The sequence below is a fragment of the Coturnix japonica genome, chromosome 5 (genome assembly GCF_001577835.2).
Source record: "Coturnix japonica isolate 7356 chromosome 5, Coturnix japonica 2.1, whole genome shotgun sequence".
NCBI lineage: Eukaryota > Metazoa > Chordata > Aves > Galliformes > Phasianidae > Coturnix > Coturnix japonica.
Genome location: NC_029520.1, coordinates 43,969,383 through 43,983,692, shown reverse-complemented (window position 1 = coordinate 43,983,692; position 14,310 = coordinate 43,969,383). Strand labels below are relative to the sequence as shown.

General features: G+C 43.1%; 1 protein-coding gene across 6 annotated transcripts in view; it reads right to left on the bottom strand.

Moving 5' to 3' along the window:
- The window catches only part of EVL (Enah/Vasp-like), a 118,536-nt gene that overhangs the window by 102,655 nt on the left and 1,571 nt on the right, over window positions 1–14,310 (bottom strand). The window contains exon 1 of one of the 6 annotated variants that reach the window (XM_015865526.1): window positions 13,873–13,947. The exons of the other annotated variants lie outside the window; for them this stretch is intronic. The gene's annotated coding sequence lies outside the window, so the exon portion shown is untranslated. Of the gene's footprint in view, window positions 1–13,872; window positions 13,948–14,310 lie in introns of those variants that run through there. 6 annotated transcript variants of the gene reach the window in all.

Below are 14,310 nucleotides of genomic sequence, written 5' to 3'. Positions count from 1 at the left end.
TGATAAAGTATAGACAGAAGGGGCTGGAGCAATGGGAAAAGGCACTGTTGGCAAAATATCACCACTGGAAACAGTCAGAATTTATTTGGGCTGTGGTATATGTATGCAGTAATGACCTTGGGCTTGGTTTTATATCCTTTTAAACAAATGTGATAGCATTAAGTGATAATAAGGGCACTCTGTAGGAGCGCAAAAACACATGCAGTCACACCATCTGATGCAAATGAATTATTCCATAGGCATCCAGAAAGAGAGGAACTACAAAGTAGGTACTTTTGCTTATAACCTACTAAGACATTAAAACTACCACAAAGAAGACAACCTCTAAGGAAAGCCATCTTGCACATTTAGGATGCAGTCCACTACGTGTATGCTTATTGAGCACAGTGCCCAAGAGCCTTGTGCAAGGCAGTGCCCTGCCCCTGACTTACAGGAAGCAGGATTTCAACTTCAAAGTCAGAGAACGCCAAGATCCCACTCGTCTGAATAAGGAAAGCCTGAACTTTGGTTTCCTTGTTCACCCCAACCTTACTCTGACTTGAGTTGAAGTAGAACAGGGCTGTTTTTCACTTGAAATGTTAGTGCGTATTGATTATGCCAGCCAAAATAAAAACCTTTCTACACAGCTAACAGCAGTTACAGTGTGCAGCTTCCCTTAAGTATCCATTCTCTTTGAAACAGTTCACAAAACCACTGTCTGCTCTTCCAATTTCTGCAAGTGCCACTATGCAAATAAACAGTCAACTGTTGAAGTGATGGCTTCCCTCGTCAATGAGCTCACTGTGCTCAAAGGCAAACACACTCCAGAAGCTTTCAAAGCAGAGGTCAGCTGCTGAAGAGGTTCCAGTGGGATAACTTTTTTTAACTTCATTTTTAGAAGCCAGCAATTTCACAACCATTTGTAGCCTTACAGACAGCAAGAGCAGGGCTCCTATCCTGTATGATAACCAGAAGTGCCATCTCTGGTTAATAAATCAGTGGGATTCCCAAATAAGGCTGGAAGACCTGAGACGATTGTGTCACTTCGCCCACGTGGATGAACAGGACATTACCTAACAGAGAACACAGGGACTTTCGTAAGCCTCATGAACTCCTGGATGGCAACATAAATAAATAAAAATGGGATTATAATATCTCCTTATGACTTCTTAGCAAAGAAGGTTTCAATTGTCCCACAATACCACAAAATTATGTCTTGGAATAGGAAAATAACTCTAAGTATAGTTGGGAGAGACAGGGTGAAAAGCTAAAGGGGTTGGGAACTGAGGTACTCCCACTTCTCAATGTAATGCCAGGCAGAAGTAGCAATGATGGTTCCCACTGAAGCAGTTCTGCAAGTTCTAGAAAACAACATGTGGGTTTAAGTTCAGCCTCTAACAAACAAGAGAGGCGGTGACAGAAACAGTAACCTACTACTTCAGCAGCACACAAAGGCCTTGTGCTGATACTCTGCATCTGTATCTCAGTTGCATCACTGTTGGTCCATTAACCCAAGCTTCCACCAAAGCCTTGGCCAAATGCTAGGTGACATTATCTGATCACAAACTGAGATATCTTAACGAGATAACTATTTATACCTTTGCTGAAGCAAGGGAAAAGCTACATAGACTTCTGCCATTAAGCCTGTGTTATCATTATGCTGAAGTGACATTTAGACCATTCAAGAAGAAATAAAATCAGATAAAAACTTCAGTTCATGAAGAGGAAAACAGAAGGTGAAGGGGGAAGCAAAATAAACCAACAGGAGCACGTGTAATCAGTATACATTCACAACAGCTCCAGTGATCCTGCACAGTGGAAGATATAGCAATCACAGACAGCACCCCAGAAAATGCTGAAAAATCTCCTTTCAGTAGGATATTCTCCGAGTTCAGAAGTCTCTCCTAGGCTTAAGAAAATAAGATTTGAAAGGATTATTGAAATAGAAGAAGAAATGGCTACCTACGTTTGTTCAGGTACTGAGAAAATTGTAGAAGTAATTAGAACACCCTAAAGTCTACTGAACAATGGTATATTCAATATTGGAGTATTGACTCAAAACCTTCAGCTCTTAAAGGAAAGGATGGAGAGGAAATGAACTTCTTTTTGCCCTCTTTTCATCCACTGGATTTCTATTATGCATTGTCTTAAAACTTAACATCAATTTTGCTGCACAAGAATAGTTTTCTCACCTACATTTCTGACTGCTCATTTCCATCTATAGCCTTCATTTTGATCACCAGAATTTGATTTCATGAAGTTAGCTTTGATTAAAAACAAACAAAAAAAAACCTACCTGTGTCCACATTCATATAGATTTAAATGTAACCAGACATGAACGTTTCCACATCAAACTTCCCCCTCCCAGATTTGGCCCCTGTACACTTTGTGCTTTGCAAACCGAGAGGTCTGGCCTGGCCACAGCACAGCCAGTGTCAGCTTTTTCCCACGCTGGTCTCCCACAGTTTTACTCTTATCACTTTGGGAATACCACATATCATTTTCATGAGCGGATACTCTGAACCAGGTGCAGACAAGCATGCAGCACAGTGCTGAAATGGAAAGTTTCCCCAAACACAGCCCCATCTGCCTTACTCTGGGGCTCAAGGAAAGGCGCACTGTAGTGAATCAGAGAAAATGGGATTCTTAGTGATTTTCTCATGAGCCCTTAAGGATAACTCTGCGTAACAATCTGCAGTCCAACAGAACTGAGACGGTCTGAATGAAAACTTAAAGCTGCACAGGAATTATTGAGCTATCAGTCACCACAATGGTACCTAAAATAACTGGTCCAGTTTAGAACTGTGGGGTGCTGGTTGCTATATAAAGCTGAATATTGAAAAGGTCTCTAGCACTTTAAATAGACAAGACAGACAGCAGAAGATAAGCGTATTTGAGATAAATGTCAAATTAGTAAAAGAAATACGGTCATACCACCAAGCATCCAAAGAAACTAAGATTCAGCCCATACAGTCCGCAGATCTTAGTTGATATGACTAAGACTTGGGTATTCGTGCCTGAATTTCTGCCCGCTTATGAATAAATGATTTAAAATCATGCAAAATCCCTTCCAAGAAAAGGTATGAGGCTGCATGAATTTGAAGTGAAAGAAAATAATATTTATCCCTAGATAAGCAACTATCAACCACAGCTTTTTCAGTACAGCAGAGATTAATTTGAATCTTGCTGCACACAAAAGTTGCCTTAGCAATTAGAAGTTATGCTACCTCCATATTCACCTGACAGCCGTAGCATTTTACTCCTGATACATGTTTGCTGATTAGCATCTTAATCTTTTTAGACACTGAGCAGAAGATACAAAGGGCTATCTGAGAAAATTAATTGGAGCCATGGACTTCCATTTGGAATCTTCCTTCAAGCTAGTTGTAATTAGTTGACTTTCTCCAAGTTTTGAGGGATTAAGCAGGAAAAGAGAGGAGCAGGAGACTGAGACTAGACATGCATCATCACCACTATCAAATCAAACGTCAGTGGATATGGAAAATAGTCTCTGAATAAACCACTGGGCTCCTGAAAGCACTTACTGACAATAAACCATTTGATACTTACGTGTAGGGTGTTCAGTGTTTATATACACTTCCAGATTAGTTTATATAGAAATGTGGAAGAGTGCATTTTAGGAACAAACATAAATAAAGCTATTCACGTATCACTGAAACCACACTGACTCCTTGCTATTTTGAAGGAAGAAAATGGCCCAGATCGTAAAAGCACTTTAATTGTATACTAGCACGTTTGCAGCCAAAGGTATCTACCATGAACTAGGCAGCTTCCCACCCACAGCTGAGGATATTAACATCTACTGACTTTCATCATTAAGTTCACTGTCAGGACAGAAGTTGTACTTGAGTGGAAAATACCAGTGCTTACTTGACATCTCTAATAAACATTCAAAGTTAACAACTGAGCCTTCTTATTCCTCTGCAGTCTCTAGTAAAACGGTAGGAAGCAGTAGCAGAAAAATCTAGGCTAGCATTTGGGGAATAAAAGCAGAAGTGTAACAGTGACCACACTGCTGTTAAGAAAACTCCACTGGCACAATGAATCTGTTGAGTGAGCTCTCTCTGCTACCAGATCACAGTGCCAAGGTTTCAGGAGCTACTGGCTCATGAGGATTTTACAGACACATCAATGCTCAGATCTGATCATGACCCAGACCATCACGAGATAAGGAATTTGCCACGATTTAGCTGTATTGCTATCACATTAAGGCTGGTGTTGTTTCATTTTCCATAATAATAAAGTCCTACTGCTTCACTCTTAGAAATGAGGTTCTATTCTAAAACACAGATGACAGTCAAGAATGCCCTTTTTTGTTCTTCAGACAAAGAAACTGAATATGGAAGGAATGACTTGTCTTTTTAAGGACCTGAGAAATATCAGAGCTCCTGATCTTGGCTGCTCCTGCAGGATATCTTGAAGAGAGAGGGGCACTCTCCAGTGAAACATTACTAGGTTTGACAGTTTAATTAAAGGAGGTGTCAAAATTAACACACAAGTATCTTTTTTACATAAGCAGCACGTTACACTTCAGAGTTAAGTGCATGTAAATCACAAAATCAGCATAGCAGCCAAAGCCTTCACACAATCCATCAGCGGGGCAGCTTTCAGGACATCATCTGAACACCATCCATTCTCCAGTTTCCAGTGCTAGTGGGAATGAGACTCAGTTTCCTAACAGAAGGACAAGCACTAACACCCATAAAGAAGCAGAACCATAACACAGCCCCCATGCTTTGGGGCACCTTCCTTTGCCTTCCATACCCAGAATTTGCCATCTCTCTCGTAATAAGATCTTTAGGACCTCTGCCAGCTCCTAGGCCTGTGCTACAGGCCTTTGACAAACCAAACCAATCCTGTCTGGTGTCCAAACCCTGGCCACTCTCCAGCATGACCAAGAAATAGCAACACATTTTGCAGCCAGAAGATATCACAGCTGGCTGGAACTGTATGGTCTACCATTTCTCAGCTTAATGACCCCACTTTCTCACTCTGGCTCAAAAAAACCACCTGCTTAGACAGCAGACCTGTGATTAACTACCTGTAGTACTGCTGGTAGCCTTTTTACTGCCAAGGAAGGAGCATCTAGTACAACTTGCTCTACAGCACCATGAATCAAGGTTAGCATTACACCCACTGCCACCCTTACCCATGCCAACTGGGCTGTTCACCAAACCCCAGAGTGAGCTGCAGCAAGTGAAAGCTTTTTTCTCCCTATGACTCTCACTGACAAAATGCTGTGCTGCTTCACTGCTATCCTGCCTCGCATTGCTTGGGGTTCAAAAATGTTGCCTGAAACCAAATATCAACTTGGGCTCTGGGCTCCCACGAGCTTTGGCCATCTGCTGCTCATACCTCACTTCAGTACTCTCCAACCAGTTCTGACTACTGACACATATCTTCCAGAATTTCTCATTCATGAGACAAATCCTACTTGCTTCATTTTCGGAGGTAAAGTGAGGTGAACTGTCCTCTAACATGACAGACCCTGGTCTTCCCAAGTAAAAATGACATCCTGAAGAAAATGGCCATCAAAGATAAAAATCCAGATCAACTCCTGGCTTAGCTAATTACAAATGAATGAAGCCACAGAGCAGTCAGAGTGTCCTTGAAAGTGGAAATTACAAATGGAGACAAAAGTGGAAAGCCTGAGCCTCACACACAGACAGACCATCACAAAACTCAAGATGTCATCCAAATCTTACTCCCCTTAATTCCTTCTTAACTTCCAGCTATTGTCATGCATAATTCATTGTCATTCCACGTTTTCAACTCACATTTATATCTCAGAGAACTGCAGATCAGCCAACCCAAATGCTTGCTCTTTTCAGCCTCTCATTCCTCATATATGCAGCAAATAGCTCTCGAGTTGCAAGAATCCTGCATTCCTGTCCATGGACTCCACCACTCCTCTCTGCTATCACAGGGTGCTCTAGGCAAGCATTACTTGAAGTGACACCAGTATTATCAGGTAGTACTGCAGGAAGCACAAGCATTGCCAGACCCATGGCCTATCATATAGACAAGGATTCAGTAACAGCCAGTCTGATTTTCAGCTTCTGAACACAGTTTTCTTCTTTCACTCCTCTTTATCTTTTAGCTACTTAAGGTTAGCGAGGCAATGGCAGATCAAGACATTTCTAAACAACCCCATGGTTACATAAACCAATGCTGGGTCTCAACAAATAAGTAATGGAAAAAATGGGTATTTGGTTGTTACTGTAATAAAAACACATGTGAATCCACTAAGGAATTCTAAGATACTTCCAGTTTTATAATTTACCTTTGAACACCTTCTTTCTCAGTACACTTTGGAGCACAGAGGGGTCCAAAGGGGTATTTGTTCTCTCTTGACCAACATTGGGTTCTTCTGCACGTACTCACAGGCAGGAAAAAAAGGCATGCAACACTTGCAAGTTATCATTGTACAAACACAGGAGATTCCTTGCTGAAGAAGTGTATAAAGGAAACTGTCACGGAGCCAAAATATTCTCTTGTGACAGCCGAGCTTCTTGCAACTTCCCAAATAAGGCCGTGACTTTATAGAGCATGTCTTTTCAAAGCCTCATTGATTTTCATCGTCTCATGAAGAAGCACATTGTTTATGCGTCTGGATGTGCTGATATTAAAACAGGATGAGATGGGCATACCTCAGTGGTTGCAGAGCCTGGTTTGCAGAGAGAATGAGCCAAATAATCACAGGAAGCTTCCAGAGATAAACAGTATCTCTCTACAGCCCCTAGATTGGGGTCATCCCCTTTCAAGTTCAAACAGGCAGGTGTGAAGATGCTGACATGGACAGCCATCATTCCCCAATATGGGGACCGACTCCAAGGGACTTTTCAAGCAGTAGTCTATAGTTCCATATTCCAGAAACTTCTGCACTGTAGATAGGGTTCACGTTCAAAATATCATAGCATGTCCACTCCTATAACAATCATATGGCAAATAATATAATCACAGAGCATTAAGTCATATAGACAGAAAAGGGGGGGGGGGGGAAGCATGAAGCAAGTGGGTGAGTAGAGATTTTGTATATTGAAAGTACAAGCTGTTTAGGTGATTGCTATTCAGAAAGTTCATACCACAGCACCACATAGGCACAAAGGATTGAAAAAAGCAAAAGGGACAGGGCAGAACCAGGTAACACCTGACAGTGGTACCTAAATGCTGAGTAAATCAAACAGAGAGCAATGGGAAAGTCCTTCTAGAGCCAAGGGAGTCTGACCCACCATCACACCTGCTCAGCCATAACTAGTAAACTGTCCTGGAGGGTGTATTTACAAGAGAAAACTCTAGAAGGCTAATCTGTATCAGCATTCCTGAATGAATCAAACTGCATTAGATCTCCACAGACGCACTCATTATTAATTAAATCAACCCTGTTTCATACTTAGTATAATTTACTTTGATGTGAATTAAGCTTAATCAAATTAAGGTCACTTGAACATTGAATCTGAGAATGTATACAATGCTGTAATTTAGTTTACCTTATTTACTCTACACTCCCATTTTAGGTGATTTAGAATAGTTTTCCTTCATGTCTTCCTGCAGTTTTGGAATAGGAGGAGACAACAGAGAGTAGCAGAGATGCTGGGAAGCATCCCACAGAATCAACACTTTCTAGCTGTCGGTGAACTTGGTCCCCAGTAAAGGAGTAAACTTGAGGTTATGCATGCTCACTCTCCACAATGGCTTTCCTGTCTTCCCATCTTTCCTAACATTTATCTGGAGTCCAGGGGCTGCAATAAGCCAGACAATGTGAGTCCTCACCTCTGGATCTTCCACCATTTGCAACAGCTGAACAGCTGTTAATGGGCCACTAGCAGTGCATGACCTGAAGAAACCCGAGGCAATCCTCAAGGAAGCAGTGACATTTGATGTGTTTGCTTTTTGAACAGCGGGGCACTGAAACATTTGGAGTGTTTCCCACTTTAGACATAGCAGTCACCGGAGTTGATTTCAATAAAATACCAAAGTAATGATAAAAGCCAACTTCTTCAGGCAGATACCTTAAAGACATTTGTCACATCCATACACTGTTGTAAGGTATTATTCCAATTATCTTGTTCCAGCACTTACAAGGACACCCCTGAGTCTCCTACCAAACTTCATGTTCCTGTTATGTGACTCTACTTTTTTACCATGAAAGTGATTTTCCTGCATACACAGCTGTGTACACAAATGCACTCTGTCATATCTAGGGCACGAGTCGTCTAATATTTTCTGCGATGCAGGTACCATCTGTGAAGCTGAGCTGTAGGCCGGGACTATCATATTGACATGCGTGTTGGGGAAATCAGAGATGGAAATTGATATTAAATTATAATCCTACTGCATTCAGATGGAAGACCAGGACAGTGGTGACAGCTGAATGCATGATGCAGGAACAGCATTCACCTGCACACCTCCCAGCAGGCCTGAGACATGCCCTTGTGGGCATTCATTGCTCTTTTATGCTTGTTTCCATCCTCCCCAGTGTTCTGCCTGGCTCAGTCTTCTCTTCGCTATTTCTGCAACACTCTCATATTGAATGCCATGAAATTTTAAAGTAGTGTGCTGGCTCAGGGTTTTTAAACTGCAGAGGGCTGCAGTCACGCAGTTCTGGCACTATTTTTGCTTAGCAACTCAGGACAGAAGGGACACCAGGCCCTTGGGCAACATCATGCAGACCACAAAGCAAGGAGTGCTCCCTGGGACCAACACAAGGACCCCTTGCTACATGCACAGATAATTCTCAGTAACCCTAAATGCAGGCTGCCCCTCTGAAGCAGTTCTGCCCATCTTTTCATTCAGTTTTCTCCTCCATTTATCCACTTGGACTCCCAAAAGGGAAGGAGCAGCCCCACCACATTGTTCCACCAGCCCCAGTTCTCACAAGGACTTACAGCTGTCAGGAATCAGGTAACTCTGCACTTCCTTCCTACAGCTAAAGATTTTCTCCCACTGAGCTCTGCCCTCAGCTGAAGCAGCCAACCTTCACTGCTCCATTAGGCACCAGCTCTGTCAATACTGCACACATACTTAAATTTATTACGGTCAGTGGTCTTACCACTGTGGTCATTAGGTTCACAGACATCAAGGATGCTGCTGCCAGTAATAAGGTCAAGAATGCATGCAAGCCCTTTTGCGAGGAGCAGTCACGCTGCAACAGCAGCTGCGGTGTGGGAGGTGGGAAGGTACTTAAAAGATCCTATTCTTTCTCTATAGCCACTCTACATAGAGAGCATCCATCCCAGCACTTGGTTGCTGGTGGAGGCACAAGACTGTGCCACAAGTCACGGATCCCATCAGTAGCAGCTGACTAAGCAGCACTGCAATGAACTCCTCTAATGGAAAACATAGGGTGTGCTGGAGCCAAAGTGAAGGACGTAACTCCCTGTTCCATTAATTCACAAATAGTCCTCAACGCCGAGCAAGCCAACCAACCAGCAGGGAGAGTGATAAGGCATTTTATTAGGTGTACAGTTAAAACAAATATGTAAGCCTATGCTCGCTCTCTTTCATTAACCTAATTGGTCAAATAAATTAATTGCCTGAGAACAGCAAGGCTGCTATATTGGGATGACTCAAAACCCTCACTCCGTAATGTAACAGCTGTGGGATCTAAAACTGACTAAGATTTACCTAGACGGTGTATTTAGTAATTTAATGGAAAGATTAGCATGCAAATGTATTGCAGCTCTCAACACTGATTCATGATAAAGTCTGAATATTCGAGTTACCTCATTATGTCAAAAGACGCTAGCCCAGTATTTCACTCATTTTAAGTCACAAATCCTTCTCAAAAAGGAACCCACAGATTATCTCAAATCCCAGAACTGGAAACAAGAGTGACAGACAAAACAGAGCAGTTCAGTAAAATAATGGTTTTACCATTAAAAACATGTTAACTGGTAACAACAACAGTGCAGAGCTAATGGGCTGAGATACGTATGTACAAGCTGTGTGAAAACGTGTACACGTGTGTTTGATTTTAACTTCCTCGTTTCCAATTTTAAAGACTTTTGAAGGAATTTTTTTGAGCTCTTTTGATGTCCTTTGGACCACAAACCGCGAGTTGAGTAACGCTGGTTTGCTCAGTGCTGAAGTCATACTCCTGCTCATCCAGCAGACATGCAGCAGATTGAATTCCAGCTACAGCTTCCTTCCCTTGTATTTACTTATTTAAGCTAACCTTTTGTCATGAGCTTTCAACAGCCTCAGCAGTCGCTGCTGCACATGGGGGAGTGCATGCAAACATTATACACATGCAGCATCCCTGCAGCTGATATTCTGGCCTGTTCATGGCTAAGGAAAAAAAGGATAAAGCATGCAATTAAACGGATTACAGAGACCACGGGCCTACTTCCAGCTAATACCATTCCAGTGTATTTTCTAGATCCCCTCATTACTGAGGGAGTGGCTTAGTAAGGAGGGATAAAGCATGGAGGCACTGGGAGGAAGCAGCGCTCACTGACTAAGCAGCAGCAGCAAATAATGGTAAAAGGAAATAAAAAGGAGAAAGGAACAGGCAGCAATACGGAGAACACAAGGAAGCTTGCTGTAATGCTTACTGATTAGCATAAGCACACTCTGTCCTCAGAAATGCTTTCTGAACAGAAGTCTCCATTCCAGCAAACCAAGAACTCAACAGGACCAAGTTTAGGCATATCATTAAATCCTGCCCTAAAAGAAGACCTCGCTAGTTAACCTTTATAGCTCCCCCTCAAGTAAGCACTGTCATCCTGCAGCAGATTAAAGAAAGGAAGCCCAAAGGTTCAGAGATGCAGCAGCCACAGAGTAGTCAGGAAAGCACGATGCATCTGCACCAAGGGCTCACCACAGCCAAGCCCCAGACCTGGGCCTGGCCCAAATCACCTGCATGGCCAGGCCCAAACTTCCACATCTTCATGCTGCAGCACCCACAGCATCCTACAGCATCCTGCAATCACGGCACAACACTAAGCTAAGCTGCACTACACAGCTTTTTTAAGTAAATCACAGCAAGACATGTCTATCCTTCTCAGCACCTCTTGGAGCCAAAGAGAGAACAACACTGAGATCTCAAGTTGCAGGAATGACACCTACTGCCTGAGAAATGAATTGCTCACCTACAAGGTGACTTCCCGGCCATCAGCACGGGTAACCGAGGAATAAAACCCTCCACCACGAATCATAGACTCACAAGGTTGGAAGGGACCTACAAGATCATCTAGTCTAACCATCCTTACCACTAATACTGCCCACTAAACCATGGCCCGAAGTACCACATCTACCCTCTTCTTGAATACCTTCAGGGATGGTGACTCAACCACCTCCTTGGGCAGCCTGTACTCACTACCACTATTTTTGAGAAGAAATTTTCCCTAATATCCAACCTGAACCTCACCTGGTGCAATTTAAGGCTATTCTCTCTCACCCTATCACTGTCACCTGGGAGCAGAGGCCAACCCCCAATTCATTACAGCATTTGAAGAGAATCTCTACTGAGCCTCCTCCAGGCCGAACAATCTCAGCTCCCTCAGCCACTCATAAGATTTGTGCTCCAACCGTGATGCTGTAGAATGGCACTATTGTCAGCCAGAAATGAGAAGGAGGTTTCTAGTCTCCAGTTGTTGTTAAGGACTTTAGGGCTTTCCCAGTCTGTTTTCTGTGATTAAAACAAATAACAATAATAGACATTCTTAAAGCTTTTATGTCTCTGAAGTCATGAATCCTCTTGGAAGGACTGTCACTGCCATTCTTCGTGTTTGCTGCAATGCAAAAACACAGAGTCTCATGGGAAGAAAAGTTCTACGCTGGTAAATATTTCAGAAATGAAGGGGGGGGGGGGGGGGGAGGGCAATGTGGTCTGTTTTCAATTTCACATGGTCACAGCCCAGGCTGAGCCGCTCTTTGAGCACCACTGGGAGATGTGCAGCACAACCATGGGCACAGAGCTGTCACTGGGAAAACTGCCAGTTCCTTTGGTGTGCAGGATGAACCACCAGGTTACATCACTTCCTACAGCTGGAAACATCCCCCAGGCACCAGACAGCACCAGTGTGCCAGGAGTAAGGTGGGTCAGCCCATGCAGGGCCATGAGCTGCTGTGCTTCCCTGGGGACCCCTCGCTGCCGAGTCACCCCAGCGTGTCTCTCAGTCACTTCCCCTCATTACCTGCATTAGAACATGAAGCAGATGAGATGGGAACTCTTGGAGAGGTGGCTGCAAATGAAACCTGCCTAAGGGAGAAGGATGGGATGAGGAGCAGGGGCACGGCTATCTCCCCTGGTGCTGCTGAGAAACAGGGCTGAGGAAAAGGGCAAGTGGGAAAAGACGATGGATCCCAAGTGTTCTGAAATGACCACAAAGAGAACAAAGCACACATCCCACAACTCTGCACCTTCCTTGTAGGAACAACAGCAGTGTGCACTGCCTGTCCCCCACAATGAAGGACAGCACCAGAGCATGACCTTAGATTTCTTTTCCCCCCACATATAAATAAAAAGCAGATGAGATAACCCTGAGATTCAGAAGAGGTTTCAGCAAAGAAACATATCTACACTGAACTTCTCAGCTACAGAAAATCCATAGCTCATTTAATTTCCTTTATTTTAGTTCTGTAATTATTAGGACTGAGCATTAGTCAGGATTCATTTCACTTTGGCAGCAGTTTTATCTTTGCTAAAGAGATTTGATATTACTCATCTCACACGGTGCCTAGAATTGAGGGAAACGGTGATAGATAGCAAGGGGAAAAAAAGGAAAGGAATCACAGAACTGCTGACCTGCAAGGTTAGAATGATTCCGTTTGTTATTTGTTGAAAGATTTTGTGGATCCCTTAAAAATAAAAAGGGAAATACAAAGCGAGCAGTACCACGCTGTCAAAAGCAAGCAGCCAGCTAAGTACAAAGGGATAATAAGGAACATGCAGACACCTTTAATCACAACACACTTCTAATGGAGCTGCTCTGCATTAGGGTGTCTGCTACTCAACAGAGCCTGAGTGAGCCAGAAAAGTGCAGAAGTAAAGAGTGCATAAAGCCCCAGCCCTATGTTGAGCCTTTGCTGTTACATGAAGACAAAAGACTTCAGAAAACAGGGAATGAAGATGGAATGAATGGGTTTGCTCCTCAGCACAGCCAACCACCCTGCAAAGATCTGGGAGCACGGTGTCCATGCTTGGGGTTTCATTGACATGATGACAGCGAGGCTGGGTGTTTTCTCATGCAGTGATTATGGCAGAGCTGCACAGCATGGATGTGACATGGAGGGCCACCAAGTTCCTATAAGGCACCGTGTGACAACACAGAGCCACACAAAGGGCAGGAGTCAGAAAACCACCAGGTTGTTTCTAAAGCCCCTGAGCCAGACAAAAGGAAACAAAAATGAGCTGAATTACAAAGTGCTCCAGCTCAGAAATCAATTAACAAGTGCTGGGGTTAAAGGACACTTTATGAACCACTTGAGTTTATTACCCACCTCGGGGGATGCTACAAGTCGCCTACAGGGACAGCTCGCTGGGCCAGTGAGGTCAGTAACCTCAATTCTGGTGACATTATAAACAGAAACAACACGTCCTCTCTGATTTGTTACAGGGGCAAACAGAAGGAAACAGTAAAAAAAAAAGGAAAAGACAGAAAATAAGGCTGCATACATATAGCCCCAGTTAACATCCAAGCAGACAAAAAGCTCCGGCCAAACTCTGGAGTTACCAGTACTTTAATAAACAGGAAATGTGGAAGAAAGCAAAACACTCCTCTGCTTTGTGCTTATCACACCAAAAACTGCCTGTCTGCATCCAAAACAAGAGGTTTAAGAAGAACGACGTGAATATGGTTCCTGTTAATCAAACAAGTTTATGCCATGAATGTGGGACTGTAGCACATACAGCCAACCAACACTCACCCTCATCACAGCAAAGAGAGACAGGATTTGTCATCCACAGTTGCACTTTGGAGACATCTCAAACATGGGCTAACTCTGTGGTGTGTAAGAATAGATGAATATCAGTTATTTACACAATATTTACTGTACTACAACAGGGTTTTCATACACTATGAGGTAGAAACATCTCTACACTTGAGCATTTTCCACCCAGGAGGTCCTAAACCACTTCTGAGATAGAATATATCTACTACCTGGTGGCGCATCCCCTTTGTATCCATTTATGTCTCTGAAATGATGGCCAAAAGAAATGATCAAAAGAGAAATGGAAATCTATACTTAAAAACAGCGAGCATCCCATAAGCGCAGCTGTGTAAGGGACAGCAGAGGACATCTATTCACCACAAAATGCAATGCAAATACAGCACACATGGCGAGGTTTTAAGGTTTTAAATGACT